The 18,002-nt window shown below is 37.5% G+C and overlaps 1 protein-coding gene across 3 annotated transcripts in view; it reads left to right on the forward strand.

Annotated features, from left to right (window-relative positions):
* Window positions 1-18,002, forward strand: part of LOC126855113 (uncharacterized) — a 124,956-nt gene that overhangs the window by 75,745 nt on the left and 31,209 nt on the right. For 2 of the 3 annotated variants that reach the window (XM_050602497.1, XM_050602499.1), the window contains one exon: window positions 7,425-7,570. The gene's annotated coding sequence lies outside the window, so the exon portion shown is untranslated. Of the gene's footprint in view, window positions 1-3,939; window positions 4,106-7,424; window positions 7,571-18,002 lie in introns of those variants that run through there. The other variant, XM_050602498.1, reaches the window with a different exon arrangement.

Raw genomic sequence — 18,002 nt, forward strand, 5'->3', positions numbered from 1 at the left:
ATATCAAGGAAAAAATATCTCTTTGTACTATTCACAATATTATAAAAAAAGAAAAATTTTCAAGTTTATTAAACTATAAATAAATTCTGATTTTTGTACGATTTTATTGCTTTTACAATTAATTATTATTTTGTTATTAATATAATTAAAGGAACACTATTATCAATATTAATTTTAATACATCTCATGTCTTATGATCATAATATTGGTGCATAAATATTTCCCTTCCAATCCAAGAACTGTCAAATTTATAATAAACATATAAACGCACGTGCAATGAGAAAAATGATTATATATCGCCGCTGTAATTTAAATCAACACGTGTTACAAAATTCGCGTAACACAGTATCGCTTATGAAGCTGAATCTTTCATCTCTCACGGGTATATGAAGCGTGAAACATTTTTATTTCCTTCTCGCGTGTCGTCCGTAGTTTCGCGCGCGCGCCCAGAATTGGATTAGCGATGGTGAAATCCGGGGGATCGTTATCGGTACACACGAGTCGAAGCTAGGATCTATCAAACGCGAATTAAGAATTTACGAGACGAGTGCCCGAGGCGTGAAATAATTCAACGCTGCATCCGACGCGTTACACGAGATGTTACGGTGTTATCAGTGGCGTCGCGCATATCTGAAAACAGGCGTGTGTTACATCGGTAAATCGCGTATACAGAGAGCGTACTCTCGGTACAGAGCTGCTCTCTCTCTCTCTCTCTCTCTCTCCCCCTCCCTCTCTATCTCTTTAGTCGACGGACGATCGATAAACTAGGCGGACGCAGCATCAGCGAGAGTCCGCGCGCTATTCTCTGCACCGGCCGGCGCGTGTGCGTGAAACGAGCCGCGCCGTTTGGCACGACCGCGCGAAACCTAATGTCGGCTCTTACGCCGGTCGATTCGACCTGCCAACGCTATACTCGATACACTCGATAACGAGAGGAAGGGTTCCCCGCATTTACAATCTTTAACCCCTATTCTCACAACCGGACGTCCCACCGGGCGGAAATAAAAGCAGGAACAAATTGGAATTATGGAGCTTTTTACGAGTCTCCGAACCCTCGGGATAAAACATTTTTCTCCGTCTATATCTGAACAAGGATTTGAGAATTTTTTTTTTTTTTTATGAAGGCTCTGTCCATTTTTGACTCGCGTATATTCGGCTGGAAAGGATTTGAGCTCTTATCTTTCGAAAGCTCATAAATAATTCCTTCAAGCCGTTCGTTTTTCTTTCTTCTTTTTTTTTTTTCCTGGTTAAAAATCGCAGATCTTCACCGACGAGTAAAAAGAGAAAAGTGTGAGCACCGCAATATGTCGGATATTGAAAAATGGATAATTCAGAACTTTTAAAATCTGTAATTAAATTCACGTACATAATAATATTTATTAAATTCGAGTAAAAAGAGGAAGCTTAATATAGAGATCGAAAAATTGATCTTATATGAAAAGCAATTTGTAATTTTTGTAATAAAAGTGTGGTCTGTTTGTTTTTTTCATTTATCTCATACAATGTGTAAACAGAGAGTAAAGCTTAATCGAATGTTTTTAATAATCTCTGTGTTTGTTTTTTCAACAATTTTTTTAATTATAGGTGGTTTCTTTAAAATGTATTGAATTGGATGGAGGGGATACGAATCTATATATAAGATACGTGCCGTATATAGGACGCGCCGTAATTGAGATACTCTTAATAACAACAATACATATTAATATGTGAGAGGTATTCGGATTGTTGATAAGGGCGAACAGTAGTGATTTAGTCGTCGAACCATCGTCGACACGTGCTGTAAGAAGTCAGGAGGTAAAATAAATTAGAGTGCGCTTCGTTATATCGAATCCTTCTTTTATTTGCTGATCAGTTTGCAATTATAAATGGATTATCACGTGTCTTACGTAATACAAAAAGTAATACAGGCAAATTAATAAGTTTATCCCGCACATGTCAAACGCTTATCGTCGCGTCCGTTGACGTCATCTTATATCTGTGTGTTTATTCTCGTACTTGACAAAAGTACGTTCATTAAGGAATTGCCGTCATTAGAGAATTGTGCATTTACCAGAGACGGATGATACAAGTTTCCAGACTGAAACTAATAGTTTCAGGATTCTCAGCAGGAACATACACATGTATATTGGATGTTAACAAGATGTACAATTTCAAACAATTAGTGAACGTTTCTTACACAAAATTATTTCGATGTCTCTCTATCGATAATCTAGATGAAAAATTTTATGAGAAGAAAGAGCAGAATTTTTTTTTTTTTTTTGGGAAGTTAAATAACCGGTAGTCTACCTGTCATGTAAAAAGGAAGCCCTAAAATACGAAAAAAAATTCTTTTATCTTTAATAACGTTTAAATAAACGGCTTATTGAGGCATCCTACAAGTCGGTTCCTGGCACTTACCGCAAAATTTCAGGTAAACGAACGTGTTAAAATGCTGAGAAATTTTGATGGCTTTGTTTTCTTTATCCGGAGTCGAGCATTTCTGACACGCATTTTTCTCAAAGTGATTCGTTTTAAATATAATTCATTTGTTATTTAAAATAGTATCGTACACCCACACACACACACACACACACACACACACACACACACACACACACACACACACACACACACACACACACACACACACACACACAGAGTATACATATACAATGTAATTATCCGTGCTGGATTTATCCTGTTTGCAGATTATCAACGCGCTATCGTAAATTGCTAATGAGTAATGATGAAGATGAGAAATAACGTGCTTGAATAAAATGATTCATTACCGAGTCCCGGGAGGTAAACGAAAATCGCGAATTATTTACACGAACGTATTAAACGATCACTCATACGTAGATATTATTGCGTATGTATTATACATATCACGAATAAATTACAGTCATACAGTAATGTTTGTGCCTCGATAAAGTACGATATGTGCTCGGATTGCCCGTGTTTCTCGATTAACCATGCCAATCTCCTCCCACTCCCCAATTGTCCTGGATAATGAAGAGAGTATGCTGTACATGTGTTTTTGTTATACATATGTATAAACAAATCATACTTTTATTACATCCGCGTAGGTCTAGTTGAAACGTTCGATGAAATTGAATGAAAAAGAAAATGGATATAATGATAAAATGGATACAATGATATAAAGCGCGTTTTTGATTCATAAATATATCAGATTATTTAGCCGATATTTGCAGTTAATTATCTGTCTTATTTCGTTTTTATTGCAATAATATGCGTACAAATTATTTTACGGCAAATAAACGATTTATTCTTCGATCTAAATTTAATGCTCGCATTTTCTCCGCGTTGATAAATTACAATAGTTTATTTTTATTGTACAATTTAGAGTCAAATGAAAGAAAGATTCACATTAATACTGAATCACATCGAATTGGATACATACCGCAGAGATTTTTACAGAAAAGCACATGCACATTCAATAAATATTTTAATTGTTTAAAATATATATATATGATAAAAGAATGAAGAATAGTCTATCGGAAAAAAATGAATAAATAAAAAGGTATTTTTCTTTTAATATCAATAGTTGAATCGAAGAAAAACGCTTACGATAAAATTATGTATATAAATTTTCAATCTATTTCTCGCTATCAGTTCTTATCGGTTTTTGTAAGCAGCGTTCCGCGTTTCGACGTTCACTGACGAATCCAGCAAAAAATAAAAGCCGCGCGATAAGAGAACGTCGATGCGAGTTTTCTCCTACAAACTTACTCGTTCAGTAAAATTTCGAAAAAAAGAGTATATGTTTTCTTTTATGTATATGTATGTGCGTGTGTTTATGTATATGTTTGGCGTCCGCATGAGCGTGTACACACATAACATACACGCGACAAGGTTGTTGGATAAACCTTTGCGGGGAGCTCCTCGGAGGTCATAGAGCCGTTATCAGTGTATAGATAAACTCGTTCGAGGCAAAAGCTCGCGGTGAAAGAGTAACGATCACGGCGAACGAGTAGCGGGAGGGAAAAAAAATCGCCAAGTAGTGTGACGTGTAATTTACCGCCGAAAGAGTAGTGTTCGCCGATGATGGTGTAAGCAAGAGAAGCAAGAAAAGAACTCGTTTGCATTTACTGCTACTTTCGGTAAAGTACGTACATATACGCAGGCCACATTTTCCGGTTCCATTCGCTTATCTCATTAAGCAAATCTCGAGAGGAGGAAGCGAGCTCGCGAGCTCGCGGATACAACTTTTTGGCCGATAAGTCGGCGATAAACTCGCGGAAGCTACGGCCTCCGTTTCCCTTTTCCACCAAAGTCGCTTAATCTTTCTTCCTTAAGTTCGCCCCCTTCTCTCGTCTCGTATTAACGCGTGCTTTTAAACGCCGAAGTAAACCGTCGCCTTGTTTGTACTCCGGCAAATCTCGTTATTACGTAAATTCGCCGCGTTTATATATGCCAGGACTTATAAATAAGAATAAAAGTATTAGTATGCGTATAACGTTATGGGGGATCAACAGCACGCTCTTTCCATACATTGCTTTTTATCGATTCGCTATTCTCGAAGTCAGTATTCCAAGTCAATCTCTTTTTTTGCGCGCGGAAAACAGATGAGATTTCAATTAAATTCGAAAATACAATATTTTCTTCGAAGAGTTATTATTAAAAAAAAAAAAAATGGGGAAAAATAATTCATTTATATTTATTAGTACATTTTATGCACGAGAGAAAAAAAAGAAAGAGAAGGAGAATGCGCATTGTATACTTATTAATAAAAATTTTTTTAAAATAACAAATATAAATCTCTCCACGCGAAATGTCAATTATACTATTTCAGGATGAAGGGGAAAAAAAGATAATTCTTCATTTTATTTTATGTTAATATTTATATAGAATCAATATTAAATGAAGATCCATTTTATTTTTAAAATTGTGATCTTTGCGCAATAATGTGCGTGACGTTTCAAAGTCATCGTTACTTTTTTTCCTTTCCTCTCTAACTCCGTCGGCGCTGTTGTGACTTGTCGATGTTCGCTTGACGCGCGAAATTCCGCCGCGAGCTTTGCGGTGAGCAAACGAGCCGAACGACGCCTGGTATCGATTTCAGTTTTATGGAATGGAGTGCACGGCCGGACGTCGGGGCTTCAATCGCGGGCTCGGGCCGATTTCAATCGAGTCGATTCGAATCACTGATTAAAACCGATCATAGGCACGCCGACCGACCGACCGACCAACCAGCCGGAGAGAAAGATAGATATAGGATATAGGTATAGTCAGCGAGAACTCGGACGTATCTCTGGTCGAGGCAACTATCTCGCCAATGAGATAAAAGCTCAGACGGATTAAAGAAAGAGCCGTCGCGCTAATGTACGCGGGGTACTGATCGGGTTGGAGAGGAGGGGACTGCGCGAGAGAATGGGGAAAGATAATAGGGGGGGAGGGGGGGGGATGATGGGGAATCCAACTCGCGAATGTGTTTATCTCGATTCGCCGAGGTCGCGTTACATGTTCGCCGCTGAGAAGCATTTCATCAACGTCGCTCGCCCGCAGCCGCCCCTCTCCCTCTTGCCCATCCTCCCCTCGACGTCCACCCTCCCTCCCCCTTTATCACCATCATCCCCTTCGCCTTTTGTTCCATTCCTTTTCTCGCTCGTTCGTTATCTCCGCTTTCACTCTTCCGCTTTTCGTCCCGCATCCTCTGTTTGCGTCTTTACTCTCTCTCTCTCTCTTTCTTTCTCGCTTTCTCTCTTTGTATTCTCTTTCTTTGTGAGAACCGTCGCTGTGCGATTTCGTTCTCTCTCTCTCTCTCTCTCTCGTTGATCTCTTTTTATTTCCACGACTACTACGTGCGGAGCGCGAATATTTCCCCGCCTTTGCTCGGGCAGGCTTGCTATCGGACGTGTTTCGTTTAAACGAGGAACGGTAGATAGGTACGTAGAGACGACTTTGTTGTCTGACGGCGATTCCGTTGTCATCTCGAAAACGAACATCCCGCGGCACAAGCATACGCCATTCCTCTACGGTCTTCGACTATTGTTATAAATGATACCCATCGATTTTTATAGCGACCCATTATATATATAATTCACGACAAGGGGAGAACGCAGAAAAATGATCTCTTCAATAATGCTTTTAAATCGCTATAACAGGAGAAAATGGAGTTGGCTCGGTTGTACATGATAATGATAGCGACACTAGGAATTTTTTAAATATTTTTTTTACATTGACCAATTATATATTCTCTTCCTTGTATATCTTTTATTTCCATCTCCCTCATTTTTTAATAACTTTTAATGTCAATTAAGCTTCATAATTTTTTTTTTTTAATTTAATGTAATAAAGATATATATCGAAAATTGAAAAAATGTAATAAACGATGATATATATTTTTCGATATTCTGTCTGAGAAAAATTAGCTGTTCAAATTGATTATAAAAATTGTAATTAAAAAAAGAAAAAAAAACACATCCGGTGGCTTTCGAAATAAACATGTTTCGTATCTTAGGTCATGCGCGATACGATCGCGCAAATTGCCGCACTTTTTTCGGAAGTCGATAAAAAGAAATTTGCTTTTGCGCCGCTGAATGCGCAGCCCCTTTTTTCCGCGATCTATGCCGGAGATAAGCCGAATTCACACGAGTTCCGCTTGTCTAACGGGAAGATCGCATTTAGCGTTAAATGGGCAGTGAGAATGTCGATTGACGAAGCTTTCGCATATGACGTATTTTTTCGCACGCACGAGACTGAAAAAGAATTGTTGAAAAAAAAATTGACGACACTTGTGTCTCAATTTTCTTATTCACGCACACGCTATTTTTCATTCACGGACCGAATAAATTTTGGCAAAAAGAGATTTCTTAGTAAGAATAAATATGATATCTGCACTTACGAATTTAGCTTTAATTTATATTAAGATATAATATAAATATAATGTAAATGTGTTCTATTTTTTTTTCTTAATTATATTATATTAATTATCTTCTTAATTATATAATTAATTATATTATTAATATCTATTATTAATAACGTCTTAATAATGATATTAATCCCTAATAATATAATTAATAATAATTTTCAACGATATTTCTCTTCTGATTTTTATAAGCTAAATCAATTGCGTGCATAGTTGACAAATGTATTCGTTTATGTAAAAACTATTTCCCTCATTTTTTTATCGTCCATTATCCTCACGAAGCATTCTCTCCCGAATTAGTTTCTGTAAACTCGAGACTACAATTTGCCATATTAAAACGATTTTATTCGCGGTATGATGCCGAGAGAGAAGCTGTCCTCCACGCAGCAAACTGTATCGAGTTATTTAAATCGTGATAATTCGCCGTGTAGTACAATTATTGCGGAATTAACCGTGTCTCAAGGGCGCGCGGGCGCGCGCCGCTTTACCGAATTACGTTATATGCGGCGACGCGATTATTACGACATTAATTTCATTTTATGCTTTCTGCTTGCAGTGCCAAAGGCGCGGAATAATTCGGTGCAACGACTCGCCCTCGCCCTCGCCCTCCCCCTCCCCACGAAGGAGAGAAACAATCCCCCGTTATTAGACGGCTGGGGCGAATAGCGCGCAATAAGCGAAATTCGCCGGACCGAAAGAAACGTAAGTACACAAGTCGTATTCTTTTTCTTTCACAGGTACTCGCAGATTCTACTCGCCGATCTAAAAATTTTTTACAGAATTCTATTACCCCCCCTCCCCCCCCTCTCTCTTTCTCTCTCTCCTCGGTATCGTTCGCTTTATCTGCGAATTCGATGTTGGTTTTCTGCATCGACAGTGAATGTATAGTGGAATATAAGGCGTTTCGAGAGAGACAGACAGACAGAGAGAGAAAGGGATAACCTGAAATAGGATTATCTTAGACAGGCTGATGCTCGCTCGAGCGACGCGCGAACCCAAATAACGTCTTCCGAGCCGTTTGTTCGTCTGATTTCTTGATTCGTTCTCGATTCCCCGGCATTGTTGCGGATTCGGTGATTCCACTTATATTCGCTGTCGAGGAGATGGTAATTATGATTTATACTCTTTCCCCGCTATCTACTCGAAACGTTCCAGGAGTTTATGCATAATAGCGAGAGTTGTAATATAGCGTTGCGGTGAGAGATAGCGCTCGAGGCATTACTTCTGTGTCTATCATCTATCACGGTGCGCCGCACACGGACCAATTAATCTTAATTATGCATTTGCATGTGAATGTAGACGAATGTTTGGGGAAAGAAACAATTATTTCCCTCCTCGCGAATGACGCTGTTTTTTTTTTTTTTTATTTTTTTTTTACAATAAAATAGAGCGGTGTTTAGAATATCTAAGGCCGTGAAAAGAAAATATATATCGGAGAATTAGAATGAAGAGAGACCGGGAGGACAATTGTTGTGTGTCTCGAACATGAAAATACGCGCCAAACGAGAGTTAAATTTTTGAAGCCACTTGCGCGAACGCGATTTGCCTCTCTATCGGCGCAATTTTTGCAATACACTTTTGAATACTCCAGCCATCGCTTACGCCCGAACTGGCCCGAGCTTTTCATCAAAAAAACAGAGTAGTAGTCGACGTGAAAGGGCAAAAGAGACGAGAGGAGGGCGGAAAAGAGAAAGAAGAAAATGGAGAGGCAGCGTGTACGTTATCGAGCAAATACGTCGATGTGTCGAGGCAGAATCGACATTCCAACTACTAGCGCGCGTAAATTTTTATGCGCCTGACGGAAATTTCGTTCGATCCCTTGCGTGGCTTTCCGGAAAAATATAAAAAGCGTATGACAGCGCGCTTTGCGGAATAAAACTTCGCACTTCGATTTTCAAAAGATCGAGAAAAGAATGCGACGCGTTGTAAAGCGAGGCGAGCTTATCCTGTCTAAAATCAAAGAGGCGAGGAAGATGAAGGGAGTAGATAAAGTTCTTTGCTAAGAAATTACACCGGAAGTTTTTTAAGTACCGGGTATCGAAACGGCTACTAATGGCATGTGTTTTTAATCACGAGAGCATGCGAGCGGAGTTTCGGCAACCGAAATTTTCAGAGCCATCCCCGACATTTGGTTCGAATTTCGTCACGTTATCTTCGGTTATTTTTTTTTTTTTAAATATATCAAATCGACATCTCTCTTTTAAAAGTGCACATTGGAAGGAACCATTCTGGCATATCGAGTTTTATTATCTCCCTTCCTCCCCTTCTTGCGCACCCCTCCCGCCGTGTAAAATCGAATGGCGACAAAAAATAGGCAGCAGCGAGGTTTCGACAGTGTTCGTAAATGGGCAAAAATTTCAAAACCGCATTTTCAGGCCCGACCAGCAGCTCGTCGTATACTTTAGTAATTGTCTTGGAAGCTCGCGCGGGCGCTTTAATACGGGGCGTCGGGAAAAAATTAGGTAATTAAGATGACCGCCGCCACACACTCCGCGTTCTACCGTCGTTGTGCGCGCCCTCGTCGGAGTCTTTCGCCTCTTTCGTCGAGGTTTTTTTGTCTCCACGCCCGGAGATGCCGCAACCGCGCTACGATATTGTATGCCGGCGGAATTTTGATGCCGCGTAACGCGCCTCGTACGGGGTACGGATGTCCGCTCTAGTCCCTAATTTCACGATTCTCGACCCTCACGGGGTCTAAAGGGGACCGCACGTGGGTCCCCTTTAGACCCCGTGGCGCAAGAAGAACGTCGTAATGAATAGTAAAACATAAAAAATGAAGTCATCTTCCACTTTAAATACGGTCATACGAGTCCCATTGTACTGAGAAATGACACCTGCTGGGAGTGAAAGCCATTAGGTGGCGGAGAAAGCGGGTAGTAGCGGGTAGTTCTCAACGCTAGACAGTTTTTTTTGAATAACAACCTTTCTCCGGGGACCGAATTCGAACAACGAACCATCATTTTTTTTTTCGGAAAGAAACTACTGGGCGCAGAATACTTGGATTGGTCACGCGCAGCTCCAACTTTTGTAACAAAAAATTGACAGTTTATCGTTCATAAATAGAACTTGGAGAAAAAAATATTGTTATATTTAAAAATCTTTCTCACTCACTCTCTCTCTCTCTCTCTCTTGTATTTAAAATTAATTCTTTTCTTCTATTTTGATTTTTTTATCGCAAATTATTTCCTTAATTTAATTATTTTATATCTAATATTTTTTTTTAATTTCTGTGTGCAAATTATTGTCTTAAAGTTGTTAATTATTAAATATAAATCTCTTAAATATAAACTTATTATTAAACATTTAATTTTAAATAAAAAAAAACGTAAAAATAAATTGAATTATTCAAAAACGAAATTTTAATTTAACAAAATTCTTAAACTTAAGGGGGAGATTATTACAAATATTTTTAATGTCGAATTCAAAAAAATGGAAAAATATAACGCTATATCAAAATTTTATTTAACAAAAAACAACTTTCAATTGAGCAAAGAATCCAGAACTCTTCAACATAGTATATATTGTAATTTTTAAAATATATTTTTATACAAACTTTCCTCTTTTCTCAATTCATTTTATTTTTTTTTTGTATTTCTTCATCTGATGTCATTAGAAGCCGAAAAAAACGTGTCCTCGCTATCGTAACGAGATAAAAAACGGATGGTTTTTACATCATCAAAGCTGTGGTTATATATAAAGGGGGAGGATTACTCGACTAATGTAGACGTGTATGGAACCACGAAAGATCGTCATCAAAGAAAAAGATGCTTTTATACGTGAAGATAATTTTTAATCTTTTTCCCAAACATATGTCACCGATACAGACACGTGTAAAAGTAAAAAATGTGAAAGTAAAGTATATATAGGATATTCAAAAATTATATTCCGTTACATTTTTTTGGGGGGAGGAAATAATCTCGAACATTTCGTGGGAGAGGAATGCCGTGGACGAACGCGTGGATCCCCCGGTATATCGAACGCGAAAATGTTGGAGGGAACGAGACGGAGGGAGTGACGTATCGTCGACGGCGAAGGAGATCGAGATGGGACGCGTCTCCGGCGATAACTGGCGTGATTCCAATGAACAAAATCGAGCACGGGGGGGTAGCGAGAAGGGCGAAATAGAGGCGGACACGACACCCGAAAACGGGTCCAGTCATTCTCTCGAAATAGACACCTGGATGGAATGCCGGCAGAGAGAGCTATTCCCTCTATCCGACTTGGCGTTTCTGTCATCCGTCTCTCTTCCTCTCTTCCTCTCGCCGTATCTCGTCTCTTGCCTGTACGCGCCATTATCCTTGGCTATCATTAAGCTCCCCCGATCATTATGGTCGAATTTTGGATAACGTTTATTGATCAGTAGGCTCTAATAAAGAAATGATGCTGTGCGTTATGCTAATGGAGAGCGGGAAGGCCACTTGGATTTTATAATGATAAGTAACAAGATATATAAGATTATAAAGAATTAGAACTGTAATAAATTAATGATTCTTTTCTCGATACATGATAAAAATAATTTTGGATTTGCTGGAGATTAAAATTCGTTATCCTCTGATGTTTTATATGAATGTTTATATAATAATATAAGATTATTTTTCATTTTTTAACCAATAACTGGCTCTCACGATTTTCTTTTACGACGCAAAACTTACCAAAAAAAAAATATCTCTAAAATATTTTATATTCATTCTCATTTTTGATTCGCGAAAAAGGAAGATAATATCCACGGCTGTATTTGAAATTAAAAGAAATTTTGCGCCGCCGATCTTGCGTTTCATTTCGCGCGTCACTTTGTCTCCGAGAAAACAAATAAATATTCCGCATCTTTCCTGCCGCGTAACTGAAAGGACACCCGCCTTCGTGCAATCTCGAAAGGCATGCCGAGAGATAGAATAGAGGGCACGGGGGGCGATGCGGCGGCAAAGAAAGCGAGCGTCGAAGAGTTGAAAGACGAAGGCCACCGAGAAAGATACCGATGGCATTTAGTAGCTTCCTCGCTCGGGACGTTTTAGATAATGACCGGGTGGATTACCGGAGTCTAGACGAGGAAGAAGGGGGGCCTTCCTCTCGTTCGATTCCGCTGCTGTTGCCGCCGCCGACGCCCGGGAGACTCGGGCGTGGAAAAGAGACGGCGACAGATCGGGAAAGCGAGAGAGAGAGAAGAGAGGGGGAAAAAAAAAGGGAGAGACGGTAAAAGATGGACCGGAGCGTAGGAAGAAACGAAGATAAAGGTGGCCGGCCGCGTTCTGGCGATAGCGAGCTTTCATTCCGAGGCATTATTCACGTCGTTTGCTAGGCAAACGGGACGAGTCGGAAAACTCGCCGGAGCGAGAAACATTGCGTTTTCAAGTGCGTCGTCCAAAAAAGAGGAAAACGCGATGTGTGTGTATTTTTTTTTATTTTTTTTTTTTGTCTCTCCCCCGTCCGTACGTGGCAACCGCGGTATAGGTGTTACACTCGCGGTATTCACCGGTGGTCCGCGCAGCCTCGATTTTTCTCTCTTTTCCCTTCACCGCGTTTTTATCCACTCTTCTCTGTATGAGCACCTTTTTTTGACCGATACGGCAGTCGAGCGCAACGACAACGCCGTGTATATGTATCGTTTGCGATAGCGCTGGATCTCGTACAAAGAGAGAAAGAGAGAGAGAGAGAGAGAGAGAGAGAGAGAGAGAGAGAGAGAAATAGTATCAATGCGGAAAAAAAGTCAATCGATGAATGCAAGGGATGATCCACTAAAATTGGTATATCTAAATATGAGGATTCTAGAGAAAAGTTATGCGATAAAACTTTTTCAATTTCTGAATATTACAAGTTTATTTTTGTTTTTTTTTCTCTACAAGTGCGAAAGTCTCAACTTTTCTGTTATTCTAGAGAAATTGTGAACAGAGATTTAATGCATTTTGAAGCTATAATCGATGTAATGAACTGTTATAATGAAGAAAAATGTAAGGAAAATCTAAAACTGTTTTAACGAAGCGTTATAATGAAGAAATATATTTAAGGTAGTTTGAAGCCATAACTGTACCAATGAAACTTGTTTATAATCAGGAAATATTTCTTAGCTATATTAATATATTTTTTAATGTAAGCGTTCCTCTATACACTTTTAGCAAAATTTTTATCTTAGATATTCTTTATATATTTTTAGCAGAATTTTTATATTAGATATAGAATAAAATATATCTCATTAGAATATAAGAGAAACGAGAATTGAATTAATCTTTAATTGTTTTTGCGTAAACATGTATGCGTTTTAAAAAAAGAGGTGAACAATGATAGTAATTGCATGAAGGTAAAGAATTTAATTAATTTTTTACAGTTTCATGTCAGTGAAAGAGTTTGTAACACAATCATATATTCAAATTCAAATTCAAGGGAGAGATTTCGACTCTAGTCACTCTATGTAACAAAGAGATTCTCGCAATGAAAAGATGAAAAAAAAAAAAAGGAATTGCTGAATATGTGTGTGTAATAGTTTGAGCTGTATGAAAACTGGCTGGTGCTCTCCTTTTTTTTTCTTTCCTCCTCTCTGTTTCTCTAAATGTAATCGGAAAATGTGGATTTGCCAACGATTATGGAAGAGTGGAATCGTTTTAGGAAAAAATTGCATGTGACGCAATGTTATTATACTCGAGCATGTGCAAAAATTAGATTTCAGTGCCTCGATTGTTTCGATGCTTTTTTTTTTTTCCAGTCTAAATGCGGTTGCGTATAACAATGGGTGGTATGAATAAGGCATAAAGGTAAGAAGGTACGAGACGCTTTTCGAGATAAAGTTCAGTTTCAATTGAGATGTAGAAGATCAAGGAAAGTATTTTTTGATATTCAACTAGATAGGGAAAATACATTTAATTTTCCATTCCGCATATAATATAGATTCTATCGTAATTCCTCCCCTGATATTGAAATAATCCTCATTTTTCTTATCTCATATACGGCAACTATCGTAAGGAAATTTCGGGAAAGATAATTTTAGGAAAATCCTATGCATTAACAAAAAGGAGAATAAAATATGAATACAATATAATGAAACAAACGACATATATCATCATTTAAATAACAAATTTCCAATAATAAAATATGAAATCAATACTTGTAATAATTTTTTAATGGGTCCCATATATAATCACCATTAATCTCTTATCGTTGCAAAGTCATCATGTCGTAACCTACTTATTTGATCCCTTCAATCAACTTGATTGGCCTATAATTTTAATTTCATATAAAAAAATTTTACGACATTTTTACCTAAAAAATTATCCATAATACTTTCGATCGGAATACACAAAACAATCTTTTTATATTCGTGCGAAACACACTAAATATAATCAATACGCGTGCGGAATATGAATTTGTACGCGGTTTTATTCACGCTATCCGATAAGATCAGCGAGCTTTTCGACGGAGCGAAGGTATGAGAGGACCGATAGTATTATACGCGCGCAGGTAATCTCATGCTTTTAGGAAACGATAGGGCGTGGGGGGGAGGGGGGGATCACACCGATTGCATTTGTATCGGGAATGAAAAACGCGCGCGCGCGCGCGCCGACAATCACTTTGGAACGGATTCGGTTTACGCGGACGTGATAAAGCCGCTCGCAAGGGTAGTGAACAAGCTCATTCGATCGACCTTTTTTAAATACAGTACTGCTTGGGGTAATTAAACGTTTGCGAGCGGTGCTTCCGGAAAGAGGAATTGGAGAATACTGACGAGAAATAGGAGTTAATCCCGGAGTGACTGTTTCCAAAGGGCCGCCGAGTGTCGCGTGAAAACGCTCTTGGCTTTAAAGCCGCGGATGTTGATCGTTGGTGAAACACGCATTGTTTGGGATTAAAGCTACGAAACGTGTAATGAACATTTATAAGTTTAAACGGCGCGCTCTCCTTTTACTTAATGAAGATACGGGAGAGGCAAGCGGAATGAAAAAAATTTATCCGCCAAAATATTCGCTATTTCACATAATCACCCTGTGTAAGAAAATAATAATCCGAGCGCATAACGTTGCGTGATAACGCGGATATTCTCATTAATATGTGTAGATAATGCTACTTAATACTGAAAAAAATTGCGAGGCATTTTTTCAATTATCTTGGAAATTTAATTTTTAATATTAAAGATTATGAGGTTTAAACACTTTCTAATTATTATTTGCATATTTTATTTTTTACATTAATTTTTATTTCGTTATATCGAGGTTTATAATTCGATCTATAAAAATTATGAAAGTACTAAGCAAACGTTCAGAATCGATAGGCATATAAAAAATGCCAACTGTCACTTTACCGAAGCAGTTTTATTTAATGGAAGATAAAAAAAAAGTGGAATTATAATATGCAATGCGCCAATGGTTTCAAATGCAATTATGCATTTTATGTCTCGCGAAGTATCTTCGATATAACGCACTATATTGCATATTGGATCGTCCAATCGTAAGAGGCGATTGCGATTCGAGATGACAGATGACACTTCTTATTTGCTCAATGTTCACTCACTGGCCGATATTACTCGATCGGAATCGAGAATAGACAGAAGCATCGATGTTTCTTAAAAATATATCTTTCTAAATTGATGTCTGAATTTTCATCAAGGTAGAAACAAAAGCTTATTCTTTCTCTCAAAGTATTAAATTATATTTTTTTTTACTTAGGATATGTGCATTATATTTGCCTAAAAAAATTTCTATAATATTATATATAAAATTGAATAATTAATATACTCGATACAATTTTATACAAAATTATTTTGTATAAAAAAGTTATTTATAAAAGAAATCTTTTACATCTTTTCTTGATTTTTTTTTCTATAAAATATAATTCACATTGCATTGTTTCTTCTGTTCAGCAACCGTGATATATGGAGACGAAATGAAAGAATCCTATCCCGTCACGCTGACGCGCGCTAAATCTACCGCGTCGACGCGTATATATGCATGTGACGCACCTCGTAAAACTTTAAACGCACCCAGCATTAAACCCGAAATGTCTGTATGTTATTATACGGAATTAGCTCCGTGTGGCGATATTAGGCGGGAATACAGTTATAACTTTTGAGCGAGCGAACGACGCCGAGCGCCGTTGCGGTGGGCAATAATTTGCATACAGAAATTGCAACACCGCGCGTGTTTTCGAAGTCGCGTGTCGTGTCGTGTCGTCTCATCTCGCTCTGTAATATCGTAACCAACCAATCGCGATCGCGTGAATTTATTGTCTCGTGAAACTTTATTCTCTCGTGCGTTTTTATTTTTTTTTTGTTTTTTTTTTTTTTTTCTCTCAGAAAACGCAAGGTGGAGATATACCTTGCTTTCTCTGTGCTGTAAATTTCTCATTAAAACTCGCTTTTAAATAGACATACATTTTCAGTTAAAATAAAACGCACGCGGCAGAGAAATTAGGTTTTTTTTTTATTTTTCCTACAAATTTTTTTTTTATCTGATATATATAGATTAAACAACAATTGGAAAGGGCACAAGGATCAATTAACAGATGTTCGTATAAGATATTTATTATAATTATAAAATATTAATTTTAAATATATATTATAAAATATATTCTAAAATATTTATAATTATATATTTATAAATAAAATCAAATTTGAAAGACAAAATTGGATTTTAATTTTAATTTTCAAATTTTATTTCATTTTATACGGATTTTATTTTATCGTTAATTGCTCCTTGTGTCTTTTATAATTGATGTTTATTAATTCTGGAGCCTCTTCTTTTAAACATTATTTAAAATAATATTTAAAATGATATAAAAATTATTTTAAACATATATATTATAGTTTAACTTCTTGTGGAAAAAAAAATTTGATAATAATATATCCTTGAATCGATAGCGTGTTTTAATGCTAGCCTATTTCCCACGTTTTCAACGTGGATCAGCTGGAATATCATTCTGCTTTAATTTCTTTGGAAATAAAGAGGACATCGAAATAATGTTCTTGCCGTTGACGAGTTACGAAATAACATTCCGACAAAGATGCCTATGCCGGATCGTTGAATGCGAGGCTAGGTATGGTCGTCTGTTTATGGCAACGCGAGAACGATTGTGGCGAAAGTCACGTCGCCATTTAAGTCTTTAGAAAGTGCGGACAGGGTCGTTAGTGCGAAACGAAGACCATTTACAGTCGTAAGAGATATATCGCGATTACGCCCGGGAGTATGTAGTACGAATGCCCGTCATTTTTTTTTTTTTTTTTGGTCTTTTCCCGATACAATTAAGTGGGAGAGAGACACACACAGACTTGCGTCATCGGTCCCTTTGTGATGCTCCCTTTGGATGCTCGCGATTGAATCGCCTCGCTTGTAATAATCGATTTGAACGATAGCAGAAATCGAGAATGTGGCTGGCGATGAAGTAACGAAGCGATCCATCGTATTCGTTTACCGTTTCAATCTCCTTCCGTTTACATGGCGAGAAAAAATCCTTGATACTTTCATCTAAACAGACTTTAAACTCATCAAGGAATTAAAAGAGTGTATTTAATCTCGATGCAAATCGATAGACACGTACATACTTGGCGACAACAAGAAGTTTGATATTATAAATGTAAGGTGCACAGGCCAGTTTCTTGTTGTCGCAAAATATGGTATATATAATTATGTATGACATTACTTTTATTACATCGTCAGCACAGCAAGTTTGATTGCATTATACGTGCAACAAAAATCTAATATCAAACTTGTTATTGCGATAAAATGAATATATGCTAACACGAATCAGGCGTGTATACAATGTTAACTGTATACTAAGAACGAGGAAATAATACGAGGAACGAAAACATAAATTCAAGATTTCCACATGCAAGATGTAAATACGTGGCGAATCTATCGATCCCATATTTTTATAAGGATTAATGGAAAATTTGTTTTTAATTTTTAAATCTTTTTATAAAATACACGAAAAAAAAAAAACAAAAAAAAACGTGAGCTCTCTTAACTTTTACAAAACGTTTTACGAAAGAAAGATTTTGCAATATAATATTTCCCATCTCTTATCTTGTATCTCGCGAAATTAAACTTGTCTCTAGAAATTGTTAACATCTCTTCTCGTTCATGCATCGAGGATAAACTTACTCTTGTTTCCTTATGTGGTTCTCCGGTAGCGCTGACATATTTTTAACGGGTTGTAT

This window comes from Cataglyphis hispanica, chromosome 15 (genome assembly GCF_021464435.1).
Source record: "Cataglyphis hispanica isolate Lineage 1 chromosome 15, ULB_Chis1_1.0, whole genome shotgun sequence".
NCBI lineage: Eukaryota > Metazoa > Arthropoda > Insecta > Hymenoptera > Formicidae > Cataglyphis > Cataglyphis hispanica.